Source organism: Anolis carolinensis, unplaced genomic scaffold (assembly GCF_035594765.1).
Source record: "Anolis carolinensis isolate JA03-04 unplaced genomic scaffold, rAnoCar3.1.pri scaffold_10, whole genome shotgun sequence".
NCBI classification, from domain to species: Eukaryota; Metazoa; Chordata; class Lepidosauria; order Squamata; family Dactyloidae; genus Anolis; species Anolis carolinensis.
Window position 1 is genome coordinate 3,416,131 of NW_026943821.1, and position 21,555 is coordinate 3,437,685.

At 41.2% G+C, this 21,555-nt stretch overlaps 1 protein-coding gene across 1 annotated transcript in view; it reads left to right on the forward strand.

Annotated features, from left to right (window-relative positions):
• Nucleotides 1-4,229: 4,229 nt before the first annotated feature.
• Nucleotides 4,230-21,555, forward strand: part of LOC100559490 (leucine-rich repeat and fibronectin type III domain-containing protein 1-like protein) — a 70,355-nt gene continuing 53,029 nt past the window's right edge. Inside the window, exon 1 of the mRNA XM_062962166.1 lies at nucleotides 4,230-5,758. The gene's annotated coding sequence lies outside the window, so the exon portion shown is untranslated. The remainder of the gene's footprint in view (nucleotides 5,759-21,555) is intronic.

Sequence of the window (21,555 nt, forward strand, 5' to 3'; positions counted from 1 at the left end):
AGCAATTTGATAATTTATTCATTTATTTATTTATTACAATATTCAAAACAATTATTCATCTCCTGCTAATTAGGACTTTATTTTTCTTTTCTTTTTGTTGTATGAACATAGAGGCATGGATGAGGGGTTGTGCTGCCAAGTTTAGTGTTTCTGGGATGTGTAGTTTTGTTGTTTTGTCCCAGGCCGAAATTTCATTACCCTTTTATAGATATAGATGGTGAGGTATGGGCACCAATTCACATACCGGTAGGGTTTTGTTGCCTATAAGTTACACATGAAAAAACCTCTATGATTCTTACCATTTTTTTTTTTTTACTATTTGGTTGCTACCAATTCCTACCAAGCTTTTCTTCTTTTTATGCTTTGCAAACATTATTCAACTCCATGATATATTTTGGGATGGAGAGGCCTCAAAGAAGGGGGAAATGTATGTTTCAATGACTCCAGCTGTTATCGTGATCGCAAGCTTTTGAATGACACAGAGCTATTGGTTCCGCTTTGGAACGTTTCTGTGCCACTAACAGCTTTGGGGAGAAAAATGTCCAAAACAGAAGAGGGAAGCTCTATTAATATCTTTGCTGAGCCAGACAGCCAAGCTTAATCCCAAACTGGAAATGCTGAGTTTCCTAAAAGCTCCCCAAAACTGGGTTACAGCCAGGGACATGCTCTTTTGGCAAAAAAAAGAAGACGACAAGAAACTCAATGGAGATATTGTCACTGAATATTGTTTTGAGCAAGAGCCAAGATGTGGATAATAGGATAAATACTTTGGGGAGATCAGGGTTTTAATCCCAACTTGGTCATTGAAACTCATTTGGTGACTCTCAGCCTCAAAGGAGAGCGAAGGTCATCCAGAGGACTTCCATAACCGAGTGGGGATTTGAATATTATCTATCATAATATATAATACTGATATTATGATATACTAATCATATAACATATTGTATATATATATAAGATTGATACTATTATAATGTAATACAATGTAATAATAATAATAATCTAATATACAGTAGAGTCTCACTTATCCAAGCTAAATGGGCTGGCAGAAGCTTGGATAAGCGAATATCTTGCATAATAAGGAGGGATTAAGGAAAAGCCTATTAAACATCAAATTAGGGTATGATTTTACAAATTAAGCACCAAAACATCATGTTATACAACAAATTTGACAGAAAAAATAGTTCATTACACATTAATGCTATGTAGCAATTACTGTATTTACGAATTTAGCACCAAAATATCACGATATATTGAAAACATTGACTACAAAAATGGCTTGGATTATCCAGAAGCTTGGATAAGCGAGGCTTGGATAAGTGAGACTCTACTGTAATTGTATATTTATATTACATGTAATATTACTAATAATATTACAATATAATGTTATAGTACAATATAGTAATATATAATGCTTATATTGTGCTATGTTAATAATATAATATATTGTATGTAAATATAGCTTGTAAGCCGCCCTGAGTCCCCTTCGGCGTGAGAAGGGCAGGATATAAATATTGCTAATAAATAAAATTAAAAAATCCGAACAGTTTACCGGTTGTTGGCCCATGCCTATTCAACAGTGTAGTAAACACACCCCTAGTTCTACTAGGAAGAGATAATAATAATAGTAATAATAATGTGCCACAGTGGCATTAAAGAAAGGGAAAATTGCTCACAGCGAAGCCATAGAGATGCGAAATGGACAAACTATAAAATTCAATCAGCCTGAAGCCTATAAATATCTGGGCATACTACAATTAGACAACATCAAGCATGGGCATGTGAAAAATGTGGTCAACAAAGAATATATCCAAAGAGTCAGAAAGGTTTTGAAGAGTAAATTAAATGGCAGAAATACGATCAAGGCTCTCAACACCTGGGCCATCCCTGTCATTAGATACACGGCTGGAATTGTGAACTAGACACAAGCAGAGCTGGATGATCTGGACAGAAAAACAAGAAAACTGATGACAATCCACTCCTCATGACACCCGTGTAGTGATGTCGACAGACTTTACCTGCCCAGAAAATCAGGAGGCAGAAAGAGGTCTTCTGCAAGTGTAACAAACGGTAGAAGAAGAGAAAGATGCCCTGGCAGATGATTGGAAAGGCAGTCAAGAACCAGCATTGAGGGAAGTCAAGAGGATTAAACTGCTTCAAGTGCAAAAGACCAAGAGTGAATACCGTAAGAACATAATCCAGAGCAGAAGAGAAAACTGGCGAAAGAAGGCTCTCCATGGACAGTTCCTGGGAAAAATTGAGAGCCAAACTGACAAAGAAAAAACATGGCTGTGGCTCACAAATGGAACTTTGAAAAAGGAGACAGAGGGCCTGATTCTGGCAGCCCAAGAACAAGCCATTAGAACCAATGCCATCAAAGCCAAAATTGAAAAGTCGATGACAGATCCCAAATCTGCAAGGAAGCAGACAAAACAATAGATCCCATCCTCAGCTGCTGCAAGAAGATTGCACAGATAGACTACAAGCAGAGGCATAACACCGTTGCCCAGATGATTCATTGGAACCTGAGCCACAAATACCATCTGCCTGCGACAAAGAACTGGTGGGATCACAAGCCTGAAAAAGTTACAGAGAATGAACATGTCAAGCTACTCTGGGACTTCGGGATTCAGACAGACAGGGTTTTGGAGCACAAGACTCCTGACCTCACAATCGTGTTAAAAGACAAAGTATGGATTGTCGATGTTGCAATCCTATGTGACAGCAAGATTGAGGAGAAACAACTGGAAAAGCTGAGACAATATGAGGATTTAAAGATCGAACTGTAAAGATTCTGGCAGAAGCCAGTCAAGGTGGTCCCAGTGGTGATGGGCGTACTGGGTGCAGTGCCTAAAGACCTTGGCCTGCACTTAAACACAATCAGCGCTGACAAAATTACCATCTGCCAGCTACAGAAGGCCACCTGACTGGGATCTGAAGGCATTATTTGCAGATACATCACACACTCCCAGACACTTGGGAAGTGTCCGGCGTGTGATCCAATGCAACAGCCAGCAGAGTGTCTGCTGTGGACTCATCTTGCTGTGTTTCAAAATAATAATAATAATGATAATAATAATAATTGCACAGACAGACTACAAACAGAGGCACAACTCTGTGGCCCAAATGACTCATTGGAACTTATGCCTCAAGTACCACCTCCCTGCAGGAAAGAACTGGTGGGATCACAAACCTGCAAAGGTCGTGGAAAATGAACACGCAAAGATACTGAATCCAGACTGACAAAGTTCTGTAACACAACACACCAGACATCACAGTTGTGACAGTTGCATTGACGAAAAACAACAGGAAAAACTCAGGACCTCAAGATTGAACTGCAAAGACTCTTGCAGAAACCAGTGCAGGTGGTCCCGGTGGTGATGGGCACACTGGGTGCCGTGCCAAAAGATCTCAGCCGGCATTTTGAAACAATAGACATTGACAAAATTACGATCTGTCAACTGCAAAAGGCCACCCGACTGGGATCTGCACGCATCATCTGAAAATACATCACGGAGTCCTAGACACTTGGGAAGTGTTCGACTTGTGATTTTGTGATATGAAATCCAGCATGTCTATCTTGTTTGCTGTGTCATACAATAAAACAATAACAATAATAATAATAATAATAATAATACTTTAGTTCTAGACCACCCTCTCTCCCCAGAGGGACTCAGGGCAGTTTACATACATATAAAAAGGCAAACATTCAATGATGATGAGCTGTCAGAGGTTGGATCTACACTGCCATTGCGTGTACAGTAGAGTCTCACTTATCCAACATAAACGGGCCAGCAGAATGTTGGATAAACGAATATGTTGGATAATAAGGAGGGATTAAAGAAAAGCCTATTAAACATCAAATTAGGTTATGATTTTACAAATTAAGCACCAAAACATCATGTTACACAACAAATTTGACAGAAAAAGTAGTTCAATATGCAGTAATGCTATGTAGTAATTACTGTATTTACAAATTTAGCACCAAAATATCACGATGTATTGAAAACATACTACAAAAATGGCTTGGATAATCCAGATCGTTGGATAAGCGAGTGTTGGATAAGTGAGACTCTACTGTAGTTTGAAACTGTATTGTATGGCAATGGAACTCAACCTCCTCCAAGGAGGTTGAAAGGGTGCTGGGTGCCTTTAAGACTCCGAGGGGGCGTGACCTGCCTCCCTTGTATTTGCATATTCATGAGTTAAGAAGACATTCCCCTCCCACTTTTTGGTACCCAGCCGGAAGGAAGGAAGGAAGGAAGGAAGGAAGGAAAGAAGGAAGGCAAGCGGTTTCGACCCTGCATCCCTCTCCATCGCCGGCCACCTAGGCTGGCAAGAGGCAAACAAAAAAAGAAGCGAGTTGGAGAGAGAGAAGCCTGGACTGGGCTCCAAGCATGACTCCAAACCGTGGCTGCTGGTTAGAGTCTATCATATTAAGGATGGCGATGGAGGAGGATCTGACTCAGCTGGAAGGCGCAGAATAGACCCGGGGGTGCCCAATGCTAAGCATCCTCTTAACCTCCTTGCCTTTCCTCCCTGGAATTTTTTGTTTGGGTTTTCTTCTACTGACTCCAAAGCTTAGCTCTGCCCTCCTTTTGCACCAATAACCCCTTTGGAAGAGGCACAAAAAGGCATTCGGTTGGTGCTTGGCGTGGGATGCCAACCGTGGGCGTCGGCCGAGGCGCCTCCCTTCGCCAAGCAACGAGGAGGAGGAGGAGGAAGGAGGAGGAAGAGGAGGAGGAGGAGGAGGAAGAAGGGGAGGAGAGAAACCGCCGGCCTCGAAGGCTGGGAAAGCCGGGTTTGTGCTCCTGAGCCGGCAAGAACCGGAACGTGGGCGCCGCCTCTCCGAAAAGCCTCTCCGAAAAGCCTCTCCAAAAAGCTCCGTCCTTTTGCATCCTTTGCCATCTCTCCATCCTTTTGCCAAGGACAATTTATAGGCTGGGGGGGGGGGGGCACAAAAGGAGACAGACCCCCCTTCTCTTTGTGTGTGCTTTTAACCCTTTCTGGTCTCCAAGGAAGAGAAAGCAGAGAGAGAACCGTGCGCCCTTGGTGATTTTACGCGACTCTGTTTTGCGCCTCGCCTTCTCCTCTCCTTTTCCTCCCCCAGTTTGACACCCTCCGCTTCGGATTATCGGGAATACCAGTTGCCATTAGAACCTCCCATGCTTTGGCTTTAAAAAAAACAAAACCGCTTTTGGTATTGTCCTAACCGTTTTTGCCGGCTTTCCACGCCCTGAAGAGAAAGCAGAGACAGAGAGAGAATCGTGCGCCCTTGGTGATTTTACGCGACTCGTTTTTACGCGACTCTGTTTTGCGCCTCGCCTTTTTTCCTCCATGCGCCTTTTTGTTTGCTGATTGCCAAGCTTTTCCTCGGATCCTCTGAAAGGTTTCCCTTCCCATATTTGCACCCTTGCATGCCCCTCTTTGTCGAGGCTTTCCCCCAAATCCTTCTTTTCCCTTGGCACGGATTGGCATTGCCGGAGCCTCAAAGACAACTCATTATTTCCATCTTCTGATTTTTATTTCACCTCCTTTTTTTGGAGAGATAAAAGAGGACTTCTTTGGGCACACTTCGCTTGGCAAACCTGGCGCCTCCTGAACCGGACCCTCGCCCTTTTCCCGCCCTATGGTAGCCTCGGCAAGGGCTCGGACGTGGCAAAAGCATGGGCGGCAGGGCTGTAGTAAGAGGAAGGCTAAGGAGAGGAAAGGAGAGAAACTGAACGCCTCCGATGGGTGCCAGGAGCTGTGGAATAAGGTAAGAGGCTTTGTGGTGTGTTTAAGCACAACCATAAAAGGACTAGACCCTGTCTGATTTTGGGACCTCAGCAGGGTCAGCCCTGGTTGGGATTTGGATGGGAGAGGGTCGCCATTGCCAAGGGTTAAATTTCAGAGTAAGGAGCAGGCAAAAGCACCTCTATTTCTTGACCAAGAAGAAAACAATATGGAATCCAAGGAGTTGTCCTACATCCACAGTAGAGGAGTTTTTCAGGGATCTTGGGAGCTAAGCAGGGTCAGCCCTTGTTAGGATTTGGATGAGAGGATGCCAGGGAATGCCAAGCTCTCTTTCAGAGGAAGGAATTGGCAAAATCACCTCTATAATAACAACAACAACAACAACAACAATAATAATTTTATTTTTGTACCCCGCCACCATCTCCCCAGAGGGACTCGGGTCAGCTTACAGATATAAAACCAACATACAATAATATCAAATACAAAAACACACAAATAAATTTAAAAGGCATTAAAAATCACAATCATTATAAACACACTTGAGAAACACAGCAATAAAAACATAAAACAACCAGTGCAGGTGGTCCCGGTGGTGATCGGCGCATTGGGTGCCGTGCCAAAAGATCTCAGCCGGCATTTGGAAACAATAGACATTGACAAAATCACGATCTGCCAACTGCAAAAGGTCACCCTACTGGGATCTGCACGTATCATCCGAAAATACATCACACAGTCCTAGACACTTGGGAAGTGTTCGACTTGTGATTTTGTGATACGAAATGCAGCATATCTATCTTGTTTGCTGTGTCATAATAAAATAATAATAATCAAACTTTATTTATACCCCGTGGGGACTCGGGGCGGCTCACAATGTTACAAAAGTAACAGCGCAAATACATTAACAAAATGCACAGTTTAAAACACAAGAAGATAATAAAACAGAAGTTAAAACAAAGGTTTATACAACAGTAATAATATCAAACAACCACCAATGCAATTCAGTCAACTTCAAAGGTGGGGGGGGGGAGGGAACTATAGCAGCAATATAAGATAAAATCATTAGATTAAAATACCCCGATGAAAGGAACCTAATAACATTCAGGTTCTATTCCTTGCCCAAAAATAAAAACTATGGCATCCATTGGGCTACCACAAATCAATCGAAGACTTGAATTACAATAGAGTCTCACTATCCAAGCCTCTGGTGGCATTACAATAGAGTCTCACTATCCAAGCCTCTGGTGGCATTACAATAGGGTCTCACTATCCATGCCTTTGGTGGCATTAGAATAGAGTCTCACTATCCAAGCCTTTGGTGGCATTAGAATAGAGTCTCACTATCCAAGCCTTTGGTGGCATTACAATAGGGTCTCACTATCCAAGCCTCTAGTGGCATTACAATAGGGTCTCACTATCCAAGCCTCTGGTGGCATTACAATAGGGTCTCACTATCCAAGCCTCTGGTGGCATTACAATAGGGTCTCACTATCCAAGCCTCTGGTGGCATTACAATAGGGTCTCACTATCCAAGCCTCTGGTGGCATTACAATAGGGTCTCACTATCCAAGCCTCTGGTGGCATTACAATAGGGTCTCACTATCCAAGCCTCTGGTGGCATTACAATAGGGTCTCACTATCCAAGCCTCTGGTGGCATTACAATAGGGTCTCACTATCCAAGCCTCTGGTGGCATTACAATAGGGTCTCACTATCCAAGCCTTTGGTGGCATTACAATAGAGTCTCACTATCCAAGCCTTTGGTGGCATTACAATAGAGTCTCACTATCCAAGCCTCTGGTGGCATTACAATAGAGTCTCACTATCCAAGCCTCTGGTGGCACAGTGTGTTAAAGCGCTGAGCTGCTGAACTTGCGGACCAAAAGGTCCCAAGTTCAAATCCCGGGAGCGGAATGAGCACCCGCTGTTAGCCCCAGCTCCTCCCAACCTAGCAGTTTGAAAACATGCAAATGTGAGTAGATCAATAGCAGGAAGGTAACGGCTCTCCATGCAATCATGCCAGTGGCCACATGACCTTGGAGGTGTCTATGGACAACGCCGGCTCTTCGGCTTAGAAATGGAGATGTGCACCAACCCCCAGAGTCAGACACGACTGGACTTAACATCAGGGGAAACCTTTACCTTTACCTATCCAAGCTAAATGGGCCGACAGAATCTTGGATAAGTGAATATCTTGGCATTCTTTGTTTGGGAGGTATTAACTGTTCTTTATTTACTGTCTTGATTCTGGTGGGTTTTTTTTAAAATACTGGATTTTGTTCCTTTTCATGGTTTCCTCCTTTCTGTTGAAATTGTCCACGTGCTTGTGGATTTCAGTGGCTTCTCTGTGCAGTCTGACATGATGGTCGTCAGAGTGGTTTAGAATTTTTCTTCTCAAATAATATTCTGTGTCCAGGTTGGTTCATCAAGCTCTCTGGTATAGCTGACTTTGCTGGACATTCCACAGATATCCATATATTCTACTTGCTTCATTGTCAACAGAACCTCTGAAGATGCCATTGGTCACAAATGCAGGCAAAACGTCAGGAAAGAATGCTACTGGGACATGTCCATACAGCCTGAAAAATTCACAGCAACACAGTGATTCCGACCATGAATGACTTCGACAACACAATAATAATAATAATAATAATAATAATAATAATAATAATAATAATAATACAGTGGAGTCTCACTTATCCAAGCTAAACGAGCTGGCAGAATCTTGGATAAGCGAATATCTTGGATAATAAGGATTAAGGAAAAGCCTATTAAACATCAAATTAGGCTATGATTTTACAAATTAAGCACCAAAACATCATTTGTCATTAAAAGTAGTTCAATATGCAGTAATGTTATGTTGTAATTACCGTATTTACAAATTTAGCACCAAAATATCACGATATATTGAAAACATTGACTACAAAAATGCATTGGATAATCCAGAACCTTGGATATGTGAGTCTTGGATAAGTGAGACTCTACTGTATTATTACTATTAGTGGCACCCGGGAAGGCATGTATTAAGATACTAATACCCCCAAATTTGGTGGTAATATTGTGTTAAAAGTCCCTTTGTGGAGAATCTCATGTGGATGAATAAGGCATGGTTTTTAAAAGAGAAATTGGTGCTTCAAACACATGTCAGGGTGTGTAAAATATTTTATGCTGAGACTCAAAAAGTAGGCAAGAAAGGCTTGAGAGGCTTAACCCTTGAAACATTGGTTTCAAATATACACGAGTCTGAGCATGTGCAGAGTGCTTTTTGCTTTGTTACAATGTCTCGCTGTACTTGGAGTGCTTGGCTTTCAGATCTAGTCATAAAAACTCAGTGCACTTTGCCCAGCTCATTTTATGTTTTTATTGCTGTGTTTCTCAAGTGTTTTATAATGATTGTGATTTATTTTTTATTTTTTTATTTTTTTTATTAATTTTTTTAATTTTTTTTAATGCCTTTTAAATTTATTTGTGTGTTTTTGTATCTGATATTATTGTATGTTGGTTTTATATCTGTAAGCCGCCCCGAGTCCCTCTGGGGAGATGGTGGTGGGGTACAAAAATAAAATAATAATAATAATAATAATAATAATAATAATAATAATAATTATATTAAAAACCCACACATTGGAACGTGTAAAGCCGAGTGCCACTGAGCATGTGTTAAGCGCCTTTCCTTTGTTCCTGAATCATAATATCTGGTCTATATGAGCCTTTGGTTGTCATAGCTAGTTAAAAAAGAAGAAAGAAAGAAACCCACGCAAACCAGGGCTGGGCTTTAAAATATGTGATGGAGTGGGCCCCTGAGCATGTACAAAGTGCCTTTGTCACAGTGCTATAGAGCTTGTCCTTAGTTCAGAATTAAAAACTGCACATTAAGGTGTGGCTGTGGGAGATTCAAAAGAGAGTGGTATTGGGCATGTGCAAAATGCCTCGCCATTGTTACAGAGGTATTCTACCTAAAGCCTATAGCTTGGGAGCCTTTCGTTTTAAACACACACATGCATCAAGGGCTTGGAAGATATGAAGGACAGTGCCATTGAGCATGTGCAGAGTATTTTCCCATCAGTGGTCAGTTTCCAGGTCGAAAGGTCTGTCCAGTTGGGCAAGATTGAAGGCGTCGGTCTTCAATGCTTAGAAAGAGATAATAATAAAAAAGCAAAAATCAGCAATATCACGGAGCCGCCCTCTTCCGTCTCGTTCTTCTTTTCTCCTGCCTGCTTTGTGTAATCCTCTCTCCGTAATGCTGAGATGAATCCTAAATTTGTTGGCTTACTCCAGTTCCGTCGCGAAAGTGGGGCAACTGACGTAGGTGTCACAAGTGTCAAGAAGACAGATGGGTGGAGATGGATTTAAAAATAAAAGCACAGAAGGAGGCTTCCAGGAGGCTCTACGAACAGCCGGCGAGGGGATTCACCCTCTCAATATGCTGCCTCCCTTTCTTTGGGAGTACTACAAATCCCCTCATCCTCAGTCCACTGGAAGGGGAGTTGATGGGCACCACAGTCATGGGGTTGGAAAGACCCTTTTGCCCTCTTCCTTTTCCCAACAGAAGCCTTTGTTCAGGTTTTTCCTGACATTAAATCTAGTCGTGTCTGACTCTGGTGGTTGGTGCTCATCTCCATTTCTAAGCTGAAGAGCTGGCATTGACCATAGACACCTCCAAGGTCATGTGGCCACTGGCATGACTGCATGGAGCAATGTTGAAGAGATAAGCAAACACTATAAAGGTTCAAAACATAAAAAGAGATGTGACATGTAAAGGCCACAGAAATAGTCAGGCCTCTCTGAGTATAGAGCTATCTTCTTTCTAGGTCAAAAAGATAAGCAAATACTATAAAGGTTCAAAACATAAAAAGAGATGTGACATGTAAAGGCCACAGAAATAGTCAGGCCTCTCTGAGTATAGAGCTATCTTCTTTCTATGTCAAAAAGATAAGCAAATACTATAAAGGTTCAAAACATACAAAGAGATGTGACATGTAAAGGCCACAGAAATAGTCAGGCCTCTCTGAGTATAGAGCTATCTTCTTTCTATGTAAAAAGATAAGCAAATACTATAAAGGTTCAAAACATACAAAGAAATGTGACATGTAAAGGCCACAGAAATAGTCATGCCTCTCTGAGTATAGAGCAATCTTCTTTCTATGTCAAAAAGATAAGCAAATACTATAAAGGTTCAAAACATACAAAGAAATGTGACATGTAAAGGCCACAGAAATAGTCAGGCCTCTCTGAGTATAGAGCAATCTTCTTTCTATGTAAAAAGATAAGCAAATACTATAAAGGTTCAAAACATACAAAGAAATGTGACATGTAAAGGCCACAGAAATAGTCAGGCCTCTCTGAGTATAGAGCAATCTTCTTTCTATGTCAAAAAGATAAGCAAATACTATAAAGGTTCAAAACATACAAAGAGATGTGACATGTAAAGGCCACAGAAATAGTCAGGCCTCTCTGAGTATAGAGCTATCTTCTTTCTATGTCAAAAAGATAAGCAAACACTATAAAGTTTCAAAACATACAAAGAGATGTGACATGTAAAGGCCACAGAAATAGTCAGGCCTCTCTGAGTATAGAGCTATCTTCTTTCTATGTCAAAAATATAAGCAAACACTATAAAGATTCAAAACATACAAAGAGATGTGACATGTAAAGGCCACAGAAATAGTCAGGCCTCTCTGAGTATAGAGCTATCTTCTTTCTATGTCAAAAAGATAAGCAAACACTATAAAGGTTCAAAACATAAAAAGAGATGTGACATGTAAAGGCCACAGAAATAGTCAGGCCTCTCTGAGTATAGAGCTATCTTCTTTCTAGGTCAAAAAGATAAGAAAACACTATAGAGGTTCAAAACATACAAAGAAATGTGACATGTAAAGGCCACAGAAATAGTCAGGCCTCTCTGAGTATAGAGCTATCTTCTTCCTATGTCAAAAAGATAAGCAAATACTATAAAGGTTCAAAACATAAAAAGAGATGTGACATGTAAAGGCCACAGAAATAGTCAGGCCTCTCTGAGTATAGAGCTATCTTCTTTCTAGGTCAAAAAGATAAGCAAATACTATAAAGGTTCAAAACATACAAAGAAATGTGACATGTAAAGGCCACAGAAATAGTCAGGCCTCTCTGAGTATAGAGCTATCTTCTTCCTATGTCAAAAAGATAAGCAAATACTATAAAGGTTCAAAACATACAAAGAGATGTGACATGTAAAGGCCACAGAAATAGTCAGGCCTCTCTGAGTATAGAGCTATCTTCTTCCTATGTCAAAAAGATAAGCAAACACTATAAAGGTTCAAAACATACAAAGAGATGTGACATGTAAAGGCCACAGAAATAGTCAGGCCTCTCTGAGTATAGAGCTATCTTCTTCCTATGTCAAAAAGATAAGCAAATACTATAAAGGTTCAAAACATACAAAGAGATGTGACATGTAAAGGCCACAGAAATAGTCAGGCCTCTCTGAGTATAGAGCTATCTTCTTCCTATGTCAAAAAGATAAGCAAATACTATAAAGGTTCAAAACATACAAAGAAATGTGACATGTAAAGGCCACAGAAATAGTCAGGCCTCTCTGAGTATAGAGCTATCTTCTTCCTATGTCAAAAAGATAAGCAAATACTATAAAGGTTCAAAACATACAAAGAGATGTGACATGTAAAGGCCACAGAAATAGTCAGGCCTCTCTGAGTATAGAGCTATCTTCTTCCTATGTCAAAAAGATAAGCAAATACTATAAAGGTTCAAAACATACAAAGAGATGTGACATGTAAAGGCCACAGAAATAGTCAGGCCTCTCTGAGTATAGAGCTATCTTCTTCCTATGTCAAAAAGATAAGCAAATACTATAAAGGTTCAAAACATACAAAGAGATGTGACATGTAAAGGCCACAGAAATAGTCAGGCCTCTCTGAGTATAGAGCTATCTTCTTTCTAGGTCAAAAAGATAAGCAAATACTACAGAAAGGTCAAAAAGATCTAGGTCAAAAAGATAAGCAAATACTATAAAGGTTCAAAACATAAAAAGAGATGTGACATGTAAAGGCCACAGAAATAGTCAGGCCTCTCTGAGTATAGAGCTATCTTCTTTCTAGGTCAAAAAGATAAGCAAATACTATAAAGTTTCAAAACATGAAATGCACTATGTAATTTAGAGCATCATATACAAACATTATTACCTGAGAGTTAACAACAATAATGAAAATGATAAGTACAGTCAACTGTTGTGATTCACAGTAGTATCTTCCAGACCAGGGGTCCCCAAACAAAGGCCCGGGGGCCGGATGCGGCCCATCGAAGCCATTTATCCGGCCCCCCATGGCACAAGGGGGTTGGGCTAAATGACCTAAGGGTTTCTTCTTCTCTTACAACCCTATTATTATTATTATTATTATTATTATTATTATTATTATTTTATTTTATTATGACATAATAGGGTTGTAAGAGAAGAAGAGACCCCTTAGGTCATTTAGCCCAACCCCCTTCTTACAACCCTTATTATTATTATTTTATTATGACACAGCAAACTAGATAGATATGCTGGATTTCGTTTCACAAAATCACAAGTCGAACACTTCCCAAGTGTCTAGGACTGTGTGATGTATTTTCGGATTATGCGTGCAGATCCCAGTAGGGTGGCCTTTTGCAGTTGGCAGATCGTAATTTTGTCAATTATTTTTATTTTTATTTGAAACGCAACAAGATGAGTCCACAGCAGACATTCTGCTGGCTGTTGTATTGGATCACAGTGTCTAGGACTGTGTAATGTATCGGTGAATAATGCGGGCAGATCCAAGTAAGGTGGCCTTCTGCAGCTGACAGATGGTAATTTTGTCAGTGCCGATTGTGTTTAAGTGCAGGCCAAGGTCTTTAGGCACTGCAGCCAGTGTGCCGATCACCACTGGGACCAACTTGATTGGCTTGTGCCAGAGTCTTTGCAGTTCGATCTTTAAATCCTCATATTATGTCAGCTTTTCCAATTGTTTCTCCTCAATCCTGCTGTCCCCTGGGATTGCAACATCAACAATCCATACTTTGTCTTTTAATTGAGAATTATTATTATTATTATTAACATTGAGGCTGGGTGGCCATCTGTCAGGGATGCTTTGCTTGTGCTTTTGATACATGAGGCTGAAGGGGGATGGACTAAATGGCCCAAGAGGTCTCTTCCAACCCTCTTTATTATTATTATTATTATTATTATTATTATTATTATTATTATTATTATTAACATTGAGGCTGGGTGGCCATCTGTCAGGGGTGCTTTGCTTGTGCTTTCGGTGCACAAAGGCAGAAGGGGATTGGACTCAATGGCCCTAAGGGTCTCTTCCAACCCTCTTTTTATTGTTGTTGTTGTTGTTGTTATTATTATTCATTATTATTCATTATTATTATTATTGCTCGGCCCACTACAGTCCGGCCCTCCAACGGTCCGAAGGATCATTAACTGGCCCCCTGTTTAAAAAGTTTGGGGACCCCTGTTCCAGACTGTAATGTTTAAAGGAAACTGTAATTATCAAGGCTTAAATGTGGACTAAAGTGGAGACTACTTGATATGTTTTGCATTTTATGTTTTGAACCTTTGTAGTATTTGCTTATCTTTTTGACCTAGAAAGGAGATAGCTCTATACTCAGAGAGGCCTGACTATTTCTGTGGCCTTTCCATGTCACATCTCTTTTTATGTTTTGAACCTTTATAGTGTTTGCTTATCTCTTCAACATTGTCTAGTATAGCATTTTTGTGTATTTATCATGACTGCATGGAGCACCGTTACCTTCCCCCTGGAGCAGTACCTATTGATATACTCACATTTGCATGTTTTCGAACTGCTAGGTTGGTAGAAGCTGGAGCTAACAACGGGAGCTCATGCCACTCCCCGGATTTTCAGTCAGCAAGTTCAGCGGCACAGTGGTTTAACCCCTTGATCTACATTCCACTGGAAGTGGGGTTGATGGGAATCTTATAATTGGAAGAACCATTTGGTCCAACTTTGTAGGTGGTGTATTGTTTGAAAATGATCATTTCCAATTTGCCTTATTGTTTCAAGAGTGATGTTTGAATGTTGGCCTAGGATTCTAGAGGCCTGGTTTTGAACGGAAAGCCAATTTGTGGCCTTGGGCAAGTCACACTTTCTCAGCCTCAGAGGAAGGCAATGGCAACACCTCTTGGAAGCAATCTTGCTTTAAACAACCTTAGAAATAGGCTTGCCATAAGTTGGAAATGGCTCGAAGGCCCACAGCAACACATACATATTTTAAAATGGTATTCTGTCTTTTCAAGTGGAGGCTTGAATGGTTTTCAGTTCTGCAAAGAGTTTAATTCCATTTTTGCATGCTGCCAGCTGTACCGTTCTTTTGTAAATACAGTAGAGTCTCACTTATCCAACACTCACTTATCCAATGTTCTGGATTATCCAACATATTTGTAGTCAATGTTTTTAATATATCATGATATTTTGGTACTAAATTCATAAATACAGTAATTACAACATAACATTACTGTGTACTGACTACAGTAGAGTCTCACTTATCCAACATAAACGGGCTAGCAGAACGTTGGATAAGTGAATATGTTGGATAATAAGGAGGGATTAAGGAGAAGCCTATTAAACATCAAATTAAGTTATGATTTTACAAATTAAGCACTAAAACATCATATTATACAACAAATTTGACAGAAAAAGTAGTTCAATACGCAGTAATGCTATGTAGTAATTACTGTATTTACGAATTTAGCACCAAAATATCACGATGTCTTGAAAACATTGACTACAAAAATGCCTTGGATAACCCAGAACGTTGGATAAGTGAGACTCTACTATATATATATATATATATATATATATATATATATAGTGTGTGTGTGTGTGTGTGTGTGTGTGTGTGTGTGTGTATATATATATATATATATATATATATATATATATATATATATACACACACACACACCCCACTTGCCTAGTTTCCAAAAGACCTCACAACTTCTGAGGATGCCTGCCATAGAGGTGGGTGAAACGTCAGGAGAGAGTGCTTCTGGGACATGGCTATACATCCCGGAAAACTCACAGCAACTTAATGCATCCCCATCCACCACTATGGTGCTCCCTATTTAAATATGAGCCAATCTGTATTTATGAATTTAGCACCAAAATATCACGATGTATTGAAAACATTGACTACAAAAATGCGTTGGATAATCCAGAACGTTGGATAAGCGAGTGTTGGATAGTGAGACTCTACTGTACTTTTTCAGTCAAATTTGTTGTGTAACATGATATTTTGGTGCTTAATTTGTAAAATCATAACCTAATTTGATGTTTAATATGCTTTTCCTTAACCCCTCCTTATTATCCAACATATTCACTTATCCAACATTCTGCCGGCCCGTTTATGTTGGATAAGTGAGACTCTACTGTAGTCATTTTATTTATTGTAAGTTATCAAATTGGACCGTGCAGTCTCAGAGGATGATGGAGCTTCTTTCTCTGGAAGGATTTCAGCAGAGGCCAAATTTCCAGAGTGTTGGTGCCTTGCCAAACTACAGCTCCCACAATGCCCGATCTTGGAAGCTAAGCAGGGTCAGCCCTGGTTAGGACTTGGATGGGAGACTGCCACGGAACCCCAAGTGCCGTTGGGCTCTATTTCGGAAGAAGGAACTGGAAAACCCACCTCTGAGCCCTTCTGGCCTCAAAAGACCCGGTGAAATCCATTGAGGTCGCCATACGTCAACTGGCAACTTGAAGGCATGCATATATCCACACATTTGCAAATCTGCAACATCTGCTGCTCTTAAGAATCTCGGGATTTTTTTTTCTCCCCCTCTGCTCGGAGGAAGCCTAGATTTACGGCCCTCCGAGTCATTTATGCAAACCTGCGTGCGTTTACATAATTTGCATGATGCATGAATATTGCAAAACCATCGGGGCTTCACGTTGGTAGGCTATGGAGTTTATTTAGAGCATGTTGGTTGAGCAAAACAAGAACGGCAGAAATGTCAAAGGGATCAAGAAGCACCAGCACCGCCCCGGAGCGAAGCAGGAAGACTCCATCCTTTAACCGTTGCGAGGTTTGTGTTGCTTCTAATGCGATTCCCAGCCTGAGCCAGAATTGGGTTTGGAGTCTAAATTCACACTGTGGCAACAACAGGCAGGTTTTCCCCTGACGTTAAGTCCAGTCATGACCGACTCTGGGGTTTGGTGCTCATCTCAATTTCTAAGCCAAAGAGCCGGCGTTGTCCGTAGACACCTCCAAGGTCATGTGGCCACTGGCATGACTGCATGGAGCACCCTTACCGTCCCGCCAGAGCGGTACCTATTGATCTACTCACGTTTGCATGTTTTCGAACTGCTAGGTTGGCAGGAGCTGGGGCTAACAGCGGGCGCTCACTCCGCTCCCGGGATTTGAACCTGGGACCTTTCGGTTCGCAAGCTTAGCAGCTCAGCGCTTTAACGCACTGTGCCACCAGGGGCCCATAAATATGATATTAAGAATTTCAATCCAATACTTTTAGTCTTAATTAAAATGGGTGATATTAAGACTAAAAGTATTGGACTAAAATTCCCAGAATCTACTTCTATTTGAGAGGTTGCTGGGTGTTGTTGTTCAAAAGAGGAACATCCTTTGGCTCTGGCCATAGAAAGTTGTGGACTTCCATCTAAGTTCCAAGCTTTTTGGATAGAAAAGACTTCTTGATTCCATGGGACCGTCTTACCAGGCATGGGCAAACTAAGGCCTGGGGGCCAGATGCGGCCCCCTGACCACTTACCTAAGACCCTCTTCATTTTCCCTGTCCTACAACTCCTAGGACCCAAGACTGTCAAACTACAACTCACAAGACTCAGGATTCAAGACTGTAAAACTACAACTCCTGGTAGTCACAGCTTTGTAAAACTACAACTCCCAAGACTCCAGACATTGCTATACTAAAACTCCTGAGACTCAGTGCTTTGTAAAACTACAACTCTGAGGACTCAATGCATTGTAAAACTACAACTCCCAGGAATCAAGACTTGCAAAATTGAAACGCCCAGGACTCAATGCTTTGTAAAATTATAATCCTCAGGACTAAATGCTTTGTAAAACTGCAACTCCCAAAACTCCAGACAAACTCCTGAGACTCAATGCTTTGTAAAACTACAACTCTGAGAACTCAATGCATTGTAAAACTAGGACCCAAGACTGTCAAACTATAACTCGCAAGACTCAGGAATCAAGACTGTAAAACTACAACTCCTGGTAGTCACAGCTTTGTAAAACTACAACTCCCAAGACTCCAGACATTGCAATACTAAAACTCCTGAGACTCAATGCTTTGTAAAACTACAACTCCCAGGAATCAAGACTTGCAAAATTGAAACGCCCAGGACTCAATGCTTTGTAAAATTATAATTCTCAGGACTAAATGCTTTGTAAAACTGCAACTCCCAAAACTCCAGACAAACTCCTGAGACTCAATGCTTTGTAAAACTACAACTCTGAGAACTCAATGCATTGTAAAACTAGGACCCAAGACTGTCAAACTATAACTCGCAAGACTCAGGAATCAAGACTGTAAAACTACAACTCCTGGTAGTCACAGCTTTGTAAAACTACAACTCCCAAGACTCCAGACATTGCAATACTAAAACTCCTGAGACTCAATGCTTTGTAAAACAACAACTCCCAGGAATCAAGACTTGCAAAATGGAAACTCCCAGGACTCAATGCTTTGTAAAATTATAATTCTCAGGACTAAATGCTTTGTAAAACTGCAACTCCCAAGACTCCAGACATTGCTATACTAAAACTCCTGAGACTCAATGCTTTGTAAAACTACAACTCTGAGGACTCAATGTATTGTAAAACTAGGACCCAAGACTGTCAAACTATAACTCGCAAGACTCAGGATTCAAGACTGTAAAACTACAACTCCTAGGACTCACAGCTTTGTAATACTGCAACTCCGAAGACTCCAGACGTTGCTATACTAAAACTCCTGAGACTCAATGCTTTGTGAAACTACATCTCTGAGGACTCAATGCATTGTAAAACTACAACTCTCAGGAATGATGACGTTGCAAAATTGAAACTCCCAGGACTCAATGCTTTGTAAAACTACAACTCCCAGAAATTAAGACGTTGCAAAATGGAAACTCCCAGTACTCCAGGCTTCATAAAACTACAACTCCTAGGACTTATTGTTTTGTAATGCTACAACTTCGAGGACTCAACATTAGTTTCTCCATACCTCACAACCTCTGAGGATGCCTGCCATAGATGTGGGCGAAACGTCAGGAGAGAATGCTTCTGGAACATGGCCATACAGTCCGGAAAACATACAACAACCCTGTGATCCCGGCCATGAAAGCCTTCGACAACACATTTTGTAAGACTCCAGGGACTCCATTGAGTCGTGTCGATTAAAGTGATGTCAAACTGCATTAATGCTGCAATGTGGATACACACTGGGAATGTGCCCAGCTCTAATCCGCAGAACCGGAAGACTTCTGGAAGTGGACCGGAGGGTCTATGAAGCCATGCATTGATGAGAAAAGCGGCTGAAGTTGGAGACACATTTTGGAAAAAAAAAGGGAAGGAAGGAGTCGATTCTGTAGATCCTTGAGGGACCTCTTTCTGATATCAAGCTAGGATTTGGGGGGTCACCTTCTTTAGGAGGGAACCCTAGCTCCTACCCCCTGGCCATAGGTCCGAGAATCCTGGCAAGGGGGGGGGGGAGTCGCTAAAAGTCAAGGTTTTTCGCTACAAAGATCTCACCCTCAGACGTGAAGAAAGAAGACCGAGTTGTTTATTCAGTTCAGCTGAAATGGATGATACCCGCGATCGTTCGTCAAGGAGCCATGTCACATAACACATTATAACACTTTTTATAACATAAAAACAGGGCGTCAACTTTGGATTTCCTATGGCCACCCCTTCAGACCAGCCTCACGCTGATTGGTTGTTGCTAACAGTGGGAGGGGGAGGCAGTTTGGCCCCTCAATGAACAATGAGTGAGATGGTTTTGGGTAATCTCCACTTTCCAGGGTGGAGGGTTTTACCCCAGTGGAATGTAATCCTGTCCAAAGGCGCTCTACCTTGAGTGGACAAGCTCCGATGTTCAAGGGAACAGCCATTCTTTATTGTTCATGCAAAATGATTCGATCGAGACCTTTTAAGTATGTGTGTGATTATGTGCCGAAACGCTGGGGTCATGCCAAGGTGATATTTCCTATTTTAAAAGCTCATATATGAGGCATTTTGGGAAGGGAGATATATAGAAATATATAGAATACATTCATAGAACCAGAAATCATATTGCTTTTTTAAAATTTATTTTATCTGCTGAATCCCAGCAGCACCGATGCTTTATTTATTATTTACACTAATATTTACAGTGCTAAATTCCAAAGCTGTCAGGACACATACTGCATCCGTAAGATCAAACACGGAACTTCTCCGTCTCTCTGAGTCAGTTATCTGTACACTGAAGCACCTCTTCTGCATTTGTCAGGATCCAGGCTGCAGAGCACCAATAACCATACGCAGAGGCCAGATTCTATCTAATATCTTTATTAAGGAAATATATAAAGTCAATAAAAACAAGTGTAGAATATAGATCAGAAGTAGACCTTTCAGGAAAGGTCAAAATTAGTCCAAGAAAACAATGTCCAATATGAAATATTAAGGTCCAAAGTTGTAATCCAGTAACCGAAACACTCACTTTGTCAAGCAAAGTGAGGGGAGATGACAAGGTCCTTTAGTCCATGAAACTTAAACAAGGCTAGGAAGTAAACTTGATTCTTGGAACACTAGGCTTAATTCAAGGCAACAAGAAACGAGGAGCAAGAACAGGATCCGTGGTAAATTCGTGGCGAGGTCCGGGAAGCAAGGCAAGGTCCATGGAGCAAGGCAAGGTCCTGGGAAGCAAGGCAAGGCTGAAAACGGGAGCAAAGGACTTGGACGCGGGAGTAGCGTAGTCCACACACAACCTACTCCCGAAGCTGACGAATTGACTCCGCAAGATTCCTACGTGGGCAAAACACCTAAGTAGGGTCTCGTTTTCCCGCCAAAGAACAATTCTCTGGGGAACCAGAACCGAAAGCCATTCTCTGTGTCCAGATGCATGACTCCCTAAAGTTTCCCATGGGAAGCAGGCTTAATCAGCTGAATGCCTGGCAGCAATTCTAGCACTCCTGCGAGACGCCTCCTGAGCGCCTTTCTGTTGTTTATAATAATCACGGCGAGAAAATGGGGGAGATTTCGGCTCAAGGCTTGTTTGGCAGACTTCTGGAAGGCAAATCTCCTGCAGGTGCAAGGGCTCCAATTCTGGCTGAAAAAGCTCCAATCCTGGCTGAAATGGTGGGAAACCTAAGTTTTCCTCTTCATCTGTCACAACAGTGTTAGGAACGGGACTACATGGCCCATGAGTCATCACAGCATTCCACAGCCTGTGATGTATCTTCCTGTCACGTAGCACAAATGGAAGTCTTTGTCATTTGCCCTTCCAACAATCAATCAGGGCTCGCTGCAATTAACCTCTTGACTGCTGGAATGCTTGCCGGAACAAAATACATACATTTCCACAGCAACAATAAATTAAACATTTCACTCCATATCACAAAAACTCTAACAAGAACATCCTGTAGCACATTTTGCGACCTCATCATTGAATCTCAACCTATTCAACAGAGTTTGTAGCACAAAAACAAAGTTTCTGGAGTAGAAAAACTACTTTAAAGGAAGGACCCCACAATTAAACAGGAAACAACACTTTCAAGACAGAAGCAAACAAAAATTCAGAAAAAAGAAATTCAGAAATCATATTGCTTACTCCCACCCACCCAAA